This window comes from Camelus ferus, chromosome 11 (genome assembly GCF_009834535.1).
Source record: "Camelus ferus isolate YT-003-E chromosome 11, BCGSAC_Cfer_1.0, whole genome shotgun sequence".
In the NCBI taxonomy this organism is placed as follows: domain Eukaryota; kingdom Metazoa; phylum Chordata; class Mammalia; order Artiodactyla; family Camelidae; genus Camelus; species Camelus ferus.
The window spans coordinates 40,998,924-41,012,322 of record NC_045706.1 but is presented as its reverse complement, the minus strand read 5'-3'; the positions used below and the strand labels follow the sequence as shown (position 1 = coordinate 41,012,322).

The window sequence follows — 13,399 nt, the reverse complement described above, 5'->3', positions numbered from 1 at the left end:
TAATCCTACAATGGCTAACGTGTACTTTGGACTGCTTCAGGGTTGAGATTAGGACAGGAATGTTTACAGACTATAAGAGGTAACAGGAACTGTGACTGGCTAAGGAGATAAGTGGTATTGAGAATAACTTTTTTCTTTTTTTTTTTTTTACACAACAAGTCACCCTTCTTGTTTAATTTATAAATAAAGTCAGCTGTTCTAGATTTAGAAAAATACCTCATCATGTCTTTAATCTACTTTGACTCACTGACATTGTAGGCCCTTCCAGTTTCATTAAAAGCCATTGTTGAGGATCCCAGTTGCTTTCTTCCAGTTTTATCCTTGGCTTTCTCTTTGGCTAGAAAGCACATGGGTTGGTTTTCCTGGACCCTTGGCATTTCCCAGCCCATGGCTCTTCCTTCTTCTAGTGCCTTAGGGAGGTTATCCTGCTTTAACTCAGGCTTTTAAACCCAAACTCCAGCACAATTTGGGCTTGTATTTGGTGTGTATTTGGGCCTCCTTGGAAGGTTTAGATGACTTATGTGATTCTCCAGTTTCTTTCTAAGAAGAGTATGTTTACTGGCATAGCAATTAGTTTCTTATAACTTTGTTGGTTATGTCTCAAAAATAGGAGTGACATATGTAGCACAGGGAACTATATTCAATAGCTTATAATAACCTATAATGAAAAAGAATATATATATATATATACACATTATATATATACATGTATAATGAAACACTGTGTTGTCCACCAGAAACTAACACAACATTGTAATTCAACTATACTTCAATTTAAAAAAAATAGGAGATATATTATTTTCTGAAACATGGATGAAAACTTAATTAGCACTTAGGCAGGAAGCAAATAGGACTATAACAGTGAGAAATCTGGGTCAGCAAAATTCATCTTGTTGGAAGGGCATCCTAACTGAGAGGACAGCCTTTTCAGGCTAAAGATATTAGTTAATTGCAGACATAAATTCCTTATGTACAGACTTCTGACATTTTATCTTGACTACACTTAAGGCCTGCATTAGACTTTTACTTGAGGTGCAGAGAAATCACTCTCTTTAAAATTATGCTGCAGCCTTCTTGATAAATTCACCATTGCTCTTTCTACCCAAGGAAGGTTTAATAATAAATCTGAGTCTCTTAACAGCAATAGCAAAGCACTGATGCTCTTTTTCTCTTGCCCAAGATCTATGTGCCCCGACACTGGTATTGTGTCACATCCTAATCCCAGAACACCGAGCAGTTTCTCAGTTTGTACAGCAGCCTGAATGCACCGCTTTATCTACCTTCAAAGTTAGAGTTATGAGCAGAATTGCTTATGGAAGTTTCAGCATTCAGCCACCCTGCACAAAGTGATTTAAGCTGGAGTCAGAGGGCAAAATTTGGGGACTGACATGAGCAGTGATGAGGTGTCCTCTACATTCCTCAGGCTGTCTTTTTCTACCTGTGTTCAAAGAACTTGCTAGAACATGGTGGGCTAGATATGAGGAGGAACACGTAGTTAAGTTGGTGAGCCATTTGGCCTCTTGGGAGCGCCATTTGCTCAGTGTAATGAAAGTGTTGGGTGAGATTGGCAGTTCCTAGTTCAGGCAGTGAGTTGGTTGCTTGGGTGTATTGTGATTGGTTATAAAGTGTGTCATGGGTTGCTTGTTACAGATGACATTTAAAATAGTGAGATTTGAGATGTATATTAAAAGTGTGAATTCAAGGCTGTTCCTGTAAGATTGTCCCTCTCACTTGCTTGCATTAAGGTCTGCTTTCGTGAGTAAAAGACTAGAGAAGTGTATGGGCTTCCTAGGGCTGCTGCAACAAAATGTCACAAATTGGGTGGCTTAAAACTACAGAAATTTATTCTCTCACAGTTCTGGGGGCCAGAAGTCCAAAATCATGGTGTTGGCAGGGTCATGGTCCCTCAAAAGCCTGTAAGCTGCTGCCTGGTGAGTCACGAATCCTAAACAACATCAGTAACAGCCATAGCCAGTGGGAAGCCCTCCCAGCACTTGAGAAAATTTACCCAGTGTTAAGTATTTGCTTTTACGAAGACACAGGTATCTCTTGGAAAATCAGTAAAACATTCTAGGTGGCTGAGGACATCATTTTCTCTGACTTCTGGGTTGTTTTTTGGGAGTCCTTCATTTGGCTTTTGGGCCCAACTCTCATAGAGCTGTTTAGATGGCCTCACTGAAAAGGTCCCAGGTAACTGGTTATCTATGCCATCCTGAAGTTTTGCAGGGAGGGCCTTGTCTTTAAGCTCCATTCCAGTGCTAAGTGCTCCAATTCTCAATAGCTTTTGTTCTGAATTTAATATCCAATATGGTAGACTACATGGGTTTCCTTCCGTTTGTGCTTAAGAAGAGATAGTGAGCTGCATTCGAAACTCCTTAAGAAATTGGGAGGAATTACCTGATTTTTATTTATAAGGCTCTGCAAGATTTAATTCGCACTTCTCCAGTAGGGTCGCCAGGGGGCCCTTCGCGATTGCAGGCGGGTAACCGGGAGCCGGGGCCTGGATCTCTCTGAGGACCCGCCAGGGCCCATTCATGCCTGCCCGGAAACCAGAGCCCCTGCGGGAATTGTGGCTCCGAAGAAGTGACTGGTTTCCTCTGCTCTAAACCCTTTCCCAACATTTCTTGGTGCGGCTGCTTCCTGAACGAGCCCACCCGCCGACGGTTGAGAGTTTTCGGTGGATTCAGCCTAGGAGAAATGTGCAGTGCTCCCTCTTTGCTGGCCACTGCCCCTCCGCGGCCTTGGTTATCGCACTCCCGTGTGCCCTGCTGGTTCGGTTCCGGCAGCCCTCGGCCAACACCCTCTCACAGATCACCAGCAGCCTGTACATCAGCCACGGTGTGGCCGCCAGCAACAAGCTCATGCTGTCCCGCTTCCAGATCACCGTGACATCAACGTCTCGGTGGAGACAGAGAACACTTCATAGGAGGACATGCAGTAGGTGCAGGTGCTTGGGGCAGATGCGTCCATCTCGTGCCCCGCAACTTCCTGGGCCCCGCTGCTGAACGCCCCCACGGTAGGGAGACGAAGCAGGGCCGTCCCCTGCTGCGCTGAGTCGTGTCTCTGCTCCAACGCTCTGCCGCCCTCGGCTCTGCTGCCCCCGGAAGCACCGGCCACCGCGCTGCTTGGACCACGCCTGGACCAAGCCGCGCCGGCCGTCGTCATCCCGCCCAACATCGGTTTTTGGGAACGGCTTGTCCACTACGAGTTCCAGCTGTTTGGCAATAACACTGAGCACACAGTCCACTCCCCATGGGGGTGATCACCGACGTCTATGAAAAGGAAGTCCGTTTGATGGCAGCCAAACAGTGAGCCGTCCTGGCCAGCCCCTGCCCCAGGGGTCAGAGGTGCGGATCTGCCGTTGATTCCACACCAAGATCTGAGCTTGAACATTCTACTTTAGTTGATAGAGAAAATCAGATGATGGCTCTTAGAAAGCCAAGAAAAAAGGTAAGGCGACTGCAGTTTTTAACCTTATAATCCGTATCTCTGAGGAGTAAAACTCTTACTAAAAGTAAGATGGTGAAAATAAGTTTCCTATCTTGTGAGTGCCAGGGCACGACCGCTGGGGCCAGGCCAGAGTGGGGGAAGCAGGGGCTACCCATTCAGATGCACCTGCCCCCATGCTCGTTGCATGTGGCAGGCCTGGAATCCTGCAGCCCTTCCTGGGATGGACTTCACAGGAGCAAGGCAGCCTGTGTCCCACTTCATTCTTTGGAACCCAAAACCAGGGCCTTAGGCATCATGGCTCTTGTACCTCTCACAGGAAGTGCCAATTTACTAGGTAAGTGGCCATCAAGTGTTGCTCTAGGAGCCTTGGGAACCTTTGGCCACCCTTGCCCCTCACCTTCAACCACGGCAGCCCAACTCTGGGTTTATAGGTTAGGCTTAAGCATAAGATAGGTTTTGAGGAAAGCATTTCATTATATAAAACTTGAAAGTAATTTTTGAGAGCTATTCCAGATGGCAAGGTCTCAAGGTGCCTTTAGTGACTTCCCACCAGCCTTTAGATGGAAAGTAGCATCAGTCCCTTTCTCTGGGGCCTGTGCTGAGAGAGCAGGCCTGATGTCAGACCTCATGGTTTCCTCTTGGCCCGGACGGTTGGGGGTGTGGGCTGGGACCCAGCTCTGTCATCCTGTGACCTGGGGCTTCTTGGGGGTTCAGTTTCCTTACCCCTCTCTGCAATGACAGCTCTTCTCTCCCAGGGTTGTTGTGAGGGTAAAAGGATTGCTAACAGTGGGACTGGCACAGGGCACCTGCTTGGAGTAAAGGGCAGCTCTTGTTATTAATGATACTCCCCAGTCCTGCTGTCTTTGGTCACCACTTTCAACCTCATAACAGCATTTCCCCTATCTGTGCACAGCTCTTTATTGTTACAAAGTGCTCTTCTCTAAAATTGTCCTGTGGGGGGAGGGAGAAGTTTAAGGTCCTTTCAGACCCTGTGTCAGGGGAGGCCTAGACTTAGCAGCCTTTTCAGAATCCAATTATGTATCCAAAGGTTCTGAAGCAAGAACCCACACTTCATGCTCCCCCTGAAACATCTAGTTTGGCATCACTGACCATTAGAACCAGTGCCTCATTCTGGCTAACCACTGAGATCCACGGGGGCACTTGCCCAACGGACAGTCGAGTTGACTCCACCACTAGGGCCTGGAATCTGGGATTGTTCAAACTCCCCAGATACCTAAGGATGTGGCTTGGGAACAGCTATTCTAAATGAAAGTTCTGCAGACAACCGATACACGAAATAAACAAAAGCACGACTGCTCCAGTTGACGTAGAGCTGTGGGTCTGGAGCCTGGTGGATGCTGAACATTCTTCGTCTCCAAATGTGCCCTTGCCTCACTTTCACAAAAGGAGTGCCCAGGGATGAAACTGGGGAGGAAAATGAATGCCAAATCACTGCTCTGGACAGATCTTGTTTCACAGATGGAAAAACAGTCCCACAGAATACCAGGGCTGATGTGGCAGAGCCCCTCAAAGCAGCTTTTCTGGCAGAAACTCAGATGGAAAATTTCTTTTAAAGTACTTTATAAGAAAAATGTATTTGGATATATATGGCCAATTTTTTTCTCATTCAAAAAAATTCCTAAGTTAGCATACCATAAAATTAACTTTTTTTTTGGTTGTACAGTCCTAAGGGTTTGACACATGTATGGTGTTATGTAACCATCCCCGCAATAGGAACACAAAGCAGGGCCCTTCCTCCTAAATATTCCCCAGTGCTTCTGCTTTGGAGTCAAGCCCTCGCCCCACCCCAGCCTCTGGCAAACAGTGATCTGTTCTCCATCCCTATGGATTTGCCTTTTCCAGGGTGTCAAGTCATCATGCATGATGTGACCTTTGGAGGCTGAGTTTTTGCACTGGGCATAACATCGTGGAGATTCATCCATGTTGTTGCTTTTTGGCGGTGTTCCATTGTATGGATATACCAGTTTGTTTTACATTCACCAGATGAAAGCTTGGGGTTGTTTCCATTTTTTGGTGGTTGTGAATAAAGCTTCTAAAAAAAAATTCAATGCATATCAATATTTATTTGCAACAAATAACATGGCAAGTCATTTCTAAATGGAAATAAGAACTAGGAAAAAAGTTGAGAGTAGTATATTAGATTCAAGAATCAAAATTTCTAGTCTGTAGTAGCTTGGCTTGATATCCCATTGATAGGGCTGGACTCATGGGCACGTGACTCATGCAGTTGCACAAGACCTGTGCTTAGAAGGGCTCCTGCTTGGTTTAATGCTCTGCTGTAACTGTCTTGAGATTTTGCACTGGGCCCTACCAATTATGTAGTCAGATTAATAATGACAATCAATGGGAAAATTTCAAGCCTGCTATCCTTTACAAGGTCTCTTGGATGTTCACCTATCACAGTTTCTTTCTTTACTCTTTTCTTTCCCAATTAATAGAGTTAGGAAACAGGAATTAAATACAATTAAAACAGGAGCTGATCCTCTGGACATAAAAAGAAGGCTACAGCTGAGAAATTTAAGAACATCTGTTTTCCCCACCTGGTAAATAAGCTCTGGCTATCAGTAGTTTTGAGATTGGGTCTAGGTCACCAGGCAGTCTAGTCATGCCTGACCTATAAGGAGTACTAAGATATGAGATGACTTTTTACGACAAAAAGGAATACCAGCAGTAAGCTGTCTTTCTCTTTAAATTTTACCTGTTTTCTCCACTGTGATCCTACGTGATTACAGGGCTGCAAATTTTTCCAAGGTATTAGTTTAAAGCTTTTAAAATCTGGAAAGCCTCTTTCTTTGAGTTTAGTTTGACCAGGGCTAACTGTCATGGAGTAGCATATTCATTTCCTGAGGCTGTCATAATAAATTACCACAAACTTGGTGGCTTAAAGCAACAGAAGTTAATTTTCTCACAGTTCTGGAGGCCAGCCGTCCAGAATCAAGATGTCGGCAGGGTTGGTTCCTTCTGGAGGATCAGAGAGAGAATTGTTCCAGGGTGCTTTCCTAGCTTCTGGTGGCTGCTGGCAATGCTTGGCTTTCCTTGGCTTGTAGATGGGTTGCCTGAGTCTCTGCTTCCTTCTTCTTCTTCTTTTTTTTTTTAAACACTTTTATTATGGTATGATTCCTGTACAGTAAACTACACATATTTGAGATGAACAATTTGATGAGTTTTGATAAATGTATATACCAGTGAAACCAACACCACAATCAAGATAGCTAACATTTCCATCACTCCCCAAGAGGTGCAAATTTTGAATTCCCAATTTACCCCTTCCCACTCTCTTTACCCACCGGTAACCATAAGTTTGTTTTCTCTGTCTGTGAGTCTGTTTCTGTGTTGCAGATAAGTTCATTTGTGTCCGCCCTCCTTTTTTTTTTTTTTTTTTTTTTTTTTTTAACGATTCCACATATAAGTGGTATCATATGGTATTTTTCTTTCTATTTCTGGCTTACTTCACTTAGAATGATGGTCTCCAGATCCATCCATGTTGCTGCAAATGGATTATTTTATTCTTTTTAATGCTTGAGTAGTATTCCATTGTATACCTATACCACATTTTCTTTATCCAATCATCTGTCGATGGACATTTGTGTTGTTTCCGTATCTTGGCTATTTTAAATAGTGCTGCTGTGAACATTGGGGTGCATGTAATTTTTTGAATTATATTTTCCTCTGGATATATGCCCAGGAGTGGGATTGCTGAATCATATGATAAGTCTATTTTAGTCTTTTGAGGAATCTCCATACTGTTTTTCCATAGTGGCTGCACCAACCTACATTCCCACCGACAGTGTAGGAGGGTTCCCTTTTCTCCACAGCCTCTCCACCATTTATTGTTTGTGGACTTTTTAATAATGTCCATTCTGTTTGGTGTGAGGTGATATCTCATTGTAGTTTTCATTTGCATTTCTCTGACAATGAGAAATGTTGAGCATCTTTTCATGTGCTTATTGACCATCTGTATGTCTTCTTTGGAGAAATGTCTATTTAGTTCTTCTGCCCGTTTTTTGATTGAGTTGCTTTTTTTTTTGATATTAAGCTGTATAAGTTGTTTGTATATTTTGGAAATTAGTCCTTTATTGGTCACATCATTTGCGAATATTTTTTCCCATTTTGTAGGTTGTCTTTTTGTTTTGTTGATGGTATCCTTAGCTGTGCAAAAGCTTTTAAATTTAATTACATCCCCCCCTTTTTTTTTTTTTTTTTTTTTTTGCTTTTATTTCCATTACTCTAGGAGCTGGTTACAAAAAAAAATATTGCTGTGTTATGTCCAAGAGTGTTCTGCCTATGTTTTCCTCTAGGAGTTTTATAGTATCTGGTCTTACATTCAGGTCTTTAATCCATTTGGAGTTTATTTTTGTATATGGTATTAGAGAATGTTTTAATTTCAGTCTTTTACAGGTAGCTGTCCAGTTTTCCTAGCACCACTAGTTGAAGAGACTGTCTTTTCTCCATTGTATATTCTTGCCTCCTTTGTTGTGTATTAACTGACCATAAATTCTGCTTCCTTCTTTTCTTTCTTTTAAATTTTTTGTTTTGTTTTGTTTTGAAGGGGGAGGTTCATTCATTTATTTATTTTTAGAGGAGGTACTGGGTGTTGAACCAGGACCTTGTGCATGCTAAGCATGTGCTCTGCCACTTGAGCTATACCCTACCCACCCTGCTTCCTTCTTTATGTGGCCTTTCTCCCTGTGTCAATGTGTTCTCTTCTGTCTGCGTCTTTTTTCATCAGGACATAGGGCTGTTGGATTTAGGGCCCACCCAGATAATCCAGGATGATCTGATCTTGAGGTTCTTAATTCCATCAGCAAAGACTCTTTTTCCAAATAAGCCCATGTTCACAGGTTCCAGTTGGACATATCTTTTGGGAGCCACCATTCAAACTACCACAGGTGATATATGCCTTTTGGTCAGTAAAAGCTTAAGCTTCTGTGAGCTGAATCATTCCTGTCTTAAATAATGTTACCTAGGCCTCTAGGGGTTGCAGGCACTGGTATCAGCTTGTGCCAGCATACAGAAGCTGACTGTTAAATTTCCAGGAATTTTGCCTGTTGTTTCACACAGCCATTAATAAAATGTAAATTATGTAAACTGACAATTAAGTTATATTAAAACCAAAAATTATATGTACTCAAAACTCATCACTTCCTAATTATTTTACCTCATTTTATTATTCTGTGCTCTTGAGGTTATCTACATCTATTGTATCAGTGTGGTTGATTGCTGAGCATCTCTTTCTCAACTCCAAGTGCAGTCACATTGCAAGCTTGAAATTGACCATGGTGGGAGTATTTACACCATGGAAATCGGCAAGTGCTACACATCCCCTCTCCTCCAGAGCCAGTTTTTAAACATTTCTCATTATACTGCTGATCCTTGTAACCATGACAATGTGTACCAGAAACTTCTGAGCAGGAAACTGATACAGGAAAAAGAATGTGGGGCGAGAGGATGTCTGTGTCCCAACATAAGCATTTTATTTTTTCATTAGGCTTCTTAGTTTCTTGATATCACAATAGAATGACGAGAAAACAAAAACAAACCAACCCCCCCCCCAAAACCCCCACGAATCTGCAAATCTCCAACAAAGAACAGAGACTTCAAGGCAACTTCTGTTGAGTCCCTGGGATGTACTCCGCCAAGTGTGGGTCCTTGGCTTCTCACAGGAAGGAGTTTAAGAGTGAGCCACAGTTGAGTAAAAGTAGATTTATTCAAAGAGATACTTATTCCATAGACAGAGTGCAGGCTGTTTCAGAAGGCAGGAGAAAGGCCACTAGGTGTGGGGGTTGGGTGCTCAGAGTAGTTACACACTCTGCAGACAGAGTGCAGTCTGTCTCACTCAGAAGGGAGAGCAGCCATGAGGTGTGGTGGGTGTTAGTTTTTATAGGCTGGGTAACTTTATATGCTAACAAGCGGGAGGATTATTCCAGCTACTTTGAGGAAGGGGCTGGGTTTCCCAGGAACTGTACCACCATCCACTTTTTGACCTTTTATGGTCAGCCTCCAAACTGTCATTGTGCCTATGGGAGTGCCATTTACCACGCTAATATATTACAATGAGCGTATAATGAAGCTCAAAGTCTACCAGAAGTGAAATCTTCCACCATCTTGAGCCTCAAGGCCCACTGGAGGTTGAGTCTTCCTCAATCTTGGTGTTAATTGCTGTGTCATTCCTTGAATGGCCGTGCCCTGTCCCCTTTCTTCCTGTCTCAAAACCAGCAAAAGCACCCTATGACTACGGATACTACGTAATCCGATTATTTAAATTTAGCTATGATTTCAGTGAAAAATTCATTAAATATGTATAATTAAATGTGATTTATAATTTTTAACTTATGGTTTTATCTATTACTAAATACACTAGTCAAAAACATCCTTTACTAGTCTGTATAACCTAACTTTTGTTTAAAATAATATCATTGAACTTCCTATGATAACATAAGTATTTTCAAGGTGCAAAGTTGATAGTTTGTAAACACTAGCAAACCTTTTATTTGGGCCAGTTCAGGGATGAGATGACAGAGATGCTCTGTGAAACTTAGAGTTGGCCAGGCTTTTAACTTGCTGTGGTCTAATGAAATATTTTAGTTTGATCTCTACTTTTTGTTTTTCCTTTGTTATCCATTGGCACCTTAGGCATTAGCTGGAAGTGAATTAAATGGCCCCAGAAGCTGTAATTCTGCAGCCAGCAAGATATTGGAATAGAATTGATTATCTGGAGGAGTTTGCATATGGAAGCAGCCCTCCTACCTATCTATTCATTTCCATTTTAACCTAAGAGGTATGTGGGGAGCTTGTTAATACCCTTGGAGAGTTTGATCCCTCTGCCTGTGGGGCTTCTGTATCAGCTGTGAATACTTAAAATCCATAAAAGTGAAATCATAAATAAAAGCAAACATGACAGAGGAGAAGATAATTCCAAAAATATTAGAAACTATATCTTCAGGCAATGTCAAATAAAAAAACAAACCCAGACTCAAGTAAGGAGGGACTTTAGTTGAAAAGACTATGGGAGTTGGGAGAGGGGGGCTATTACAGTAGGAGGGAAGGAACTATTGCAACAGAAGGCTCTGACCATTATATCTATAAGGGTCTCAAAGGCCAGGCAGAAAGGGATTTCATTTTAAAGGGAGAAATAAACAAAGCTAGGAAGGTCTGGGTGTGGAGAGTGGGGTGAACCGGGGATTGGTTGGTCTGTTGAGCAGAAAATGTCTGTTTTTGTGGTCAGCTGATTCTCAGGAAAGGCTGTTAAGGGGTTTTGTTCTGTATTCCAGTGCTTCCTTAAGCTCCTAATGCTTGCTTACGTGCAACTGTGGGCCAAAGTTCAGGATTCTGGGGGAAAGAGAGAAGCCGGATGAAAGTTGGTCAGGTCAAGTTAGTGAGCATTTTGTCCGGACTGTTCAGTGGGGATAAACAGTTCAAGCAATCATTTATTAGGTAAAGAAAGGGAATTTCGAGAGCCTGTGCCTGGCCTTGGCAGAGACACACAGTGGAGTCATCCATGGGTTTTATACAAGTCATATGTGAAAGGATGCTTCTTTGCAATAAACTGTTTTCTGAAATACGAAAGGATGTATTGACTATCCCTGTTTTCCGGGAACGTGAGGCTCAGGTAAAGTTCTACGTTTTCAGCAGCGAATGCAGTTCACGCTATATTTTACATCAGACTTCAGCTCTAATCCTGTGCTGTATTTGAGAGACTGTATCAGATATTTTTTTTTGTTTTATAATACCCTTTATTAAAAAAAAAAGCCTCTGGAATTACTTGGCAGGTGGAAGTAAGATTTTGCATGAGGCAGAGCTTGTCACTTCTGTCAAGCAATTTGTGTTGTCCTCCAACACACAAGTTCCTAATACTGGTAGAGCAGACAGGTAGCTAGATATGAGCAGAGAAAGGGGGACACCGACCAAATGGCAGGAATTGGGCAGAAAGGAGGGGCACAGGCCAAATGCAGGAAACCACACATCATGTAAGCACCAGGGGTCCCTGGGCAGAGAAGGAAAAGCAGGAAACTTTGGGCTGATAAGAGATCATGCCTTTTGGGGTGACAAGTGGCCTTGAGAAGAACAAAGAAAGGTGAGAAAAGGCAGGAATTTCTAGTGTCCGAATGTAACCTTTTGCTCATTATGCCCTCATTTCAATAAAATTAGCCTTGCTGATCAGAAGTACCCATCATGCACCGATGCCATGACACTTCCGATCCAGACTAAATAAGGACAAAAATCCCTCCTCACTTTGGGAAGGTGGAGTTGGGATGATAATCAGGGAATACAACCCCAAACGCTTCCCTCGCCAATGAATATTCTGCCCATTCATTTTTACTCCCTATGTGGCTAACTTGCCAAAGAAACTCAGGGCAGCCGCTCACCTCAGCCTGCCGGCTCTCCCCTGAGAGTGTACTGTCCATCCTTTAATAAATCCTCACTTTACCTTTTTTAACCACTACGTCTTGTCTCTGAATTCTTTCTGGGACAGGACAAGAACCTGGAACACCGGTTCCATCTATCGGCAACAATACTACCTGCACTAGTGAAGACGTCACCAAAAATTTTTGTAACTGAAAGTGTTACCAGGAGGAGGGAAATAAGAATTACCTCGGTTCTTAGTCACTCGAAAAAAAAAATAATTTTTAATGAGGGACAGAAAGTGTGATATAAAGATGATTTTATTAGTAAAGCAAAAAGGTAGTAAAATAGAGTACGCTCCCAATTGTTGGGAGCGGGCCAGTCCAAGAGAGGAAAAATGGCGCCATTCCTTTATTTCTCCTGTTTCTATATCCTGGCTTAGGGGTGTTTTTCGTGATTGATTGATTGATTCACGGCTCAGGTTGAGTGCTCAGGCTGACTGACAGCTCAGGTCCCTTGTGCTCAGGTGCGCCCATCCCCTTTTGGGCGGTTCTTACCCATGAAGCACACAGAGAAACCCACGGGAGGGGGCTCAAAATGTAATATTAATTACATTATAATGAGCATTGGACCAGGTTAAGCCGGCTCCTTCTTTCTATTGCATGGATGCAGCATTGGATCCTAGCTGTCTTCTTTGTTGGCCCTCATTTAGAGAAAGTTTTTGGAGCCCCTTGTCCTGAGTGCAGGCATACCATTATTTTCTGGGTTGCTCCTTTCCCCTTCCTCTCTCCCTGCCCAGTGCTCATCTCTATCTAACTGCCTAGCAAGCTGCTGTAATTCAGAATTTGAAATAACCCCACAGTGCTCTGAAATTTCACTGGAGTTCCTTTCTGAAGCCAGCACAAAAGCAACCTTTTTTTTCCTCCTTTTGGTTTCTCCATCTCCCTTCTCTCCCTCCAGCTAATATCATTTTTTTTTTTTTAATATTGGGAAGCATTTTAGACAAGTTACCTTCTTCATAAAGAGTTACTGTACCCATACTTCCCATTTTCAATTAACACAAATGATATAGAGCATGACTTATTATTGCTCGATTCAGGAAGCACTTATGGAAGTTTTTGTGTCATTAGAACTATAATCACGAACCTAGCCTTCTTTCAATGTGAGCTAGTTAGTAAAGATTTATTTTGGGTTACCTTAAGCATTTAAAATGTACATATACACATACATATTTTGCATACATTTGAGCTGAAGTAAATGAATAAATATTTGGGAGACTGGTGCTGTTGAGAGAACATGGTCTTAGGGTTAGACACACAGACCTGTATTTGAATGTCAGTCCTCCCACTTAACTACCTATAAATCGTTGAGCGTGTCACTAAAACTTTGAGTGCTTTTCCACATCTGCAAAATGCAGGCAATAATATGTGCTAATGGCATTGCTGTGAGGATTAAATGGAATGAATTTGCATCTTTAAAAGAACACAGACTAGGTACTGGGCAAATGTGAGTAGCCTTCTGTAATTTATTGAATTCTAGTACATGCAGCAAAAGAGACCAGCCATTCTCGGGGTCTGACTTTTGA

The 13,399-nt window shown here is 42.5% G+C and overlaps 1 pseudogene; it reads left to right on the top strand.

Moving 5' to 3' along the window:
* The first annotated feature begins 1,898 nt into the window (after positions 1 to 1,898).
* Positions 1,899 to 3,312, top strand: LOC116666852 (annotated as a pseudogene).
* Positions 3,313 to 13,399: the final 10,087 nt, after the last annotated feature.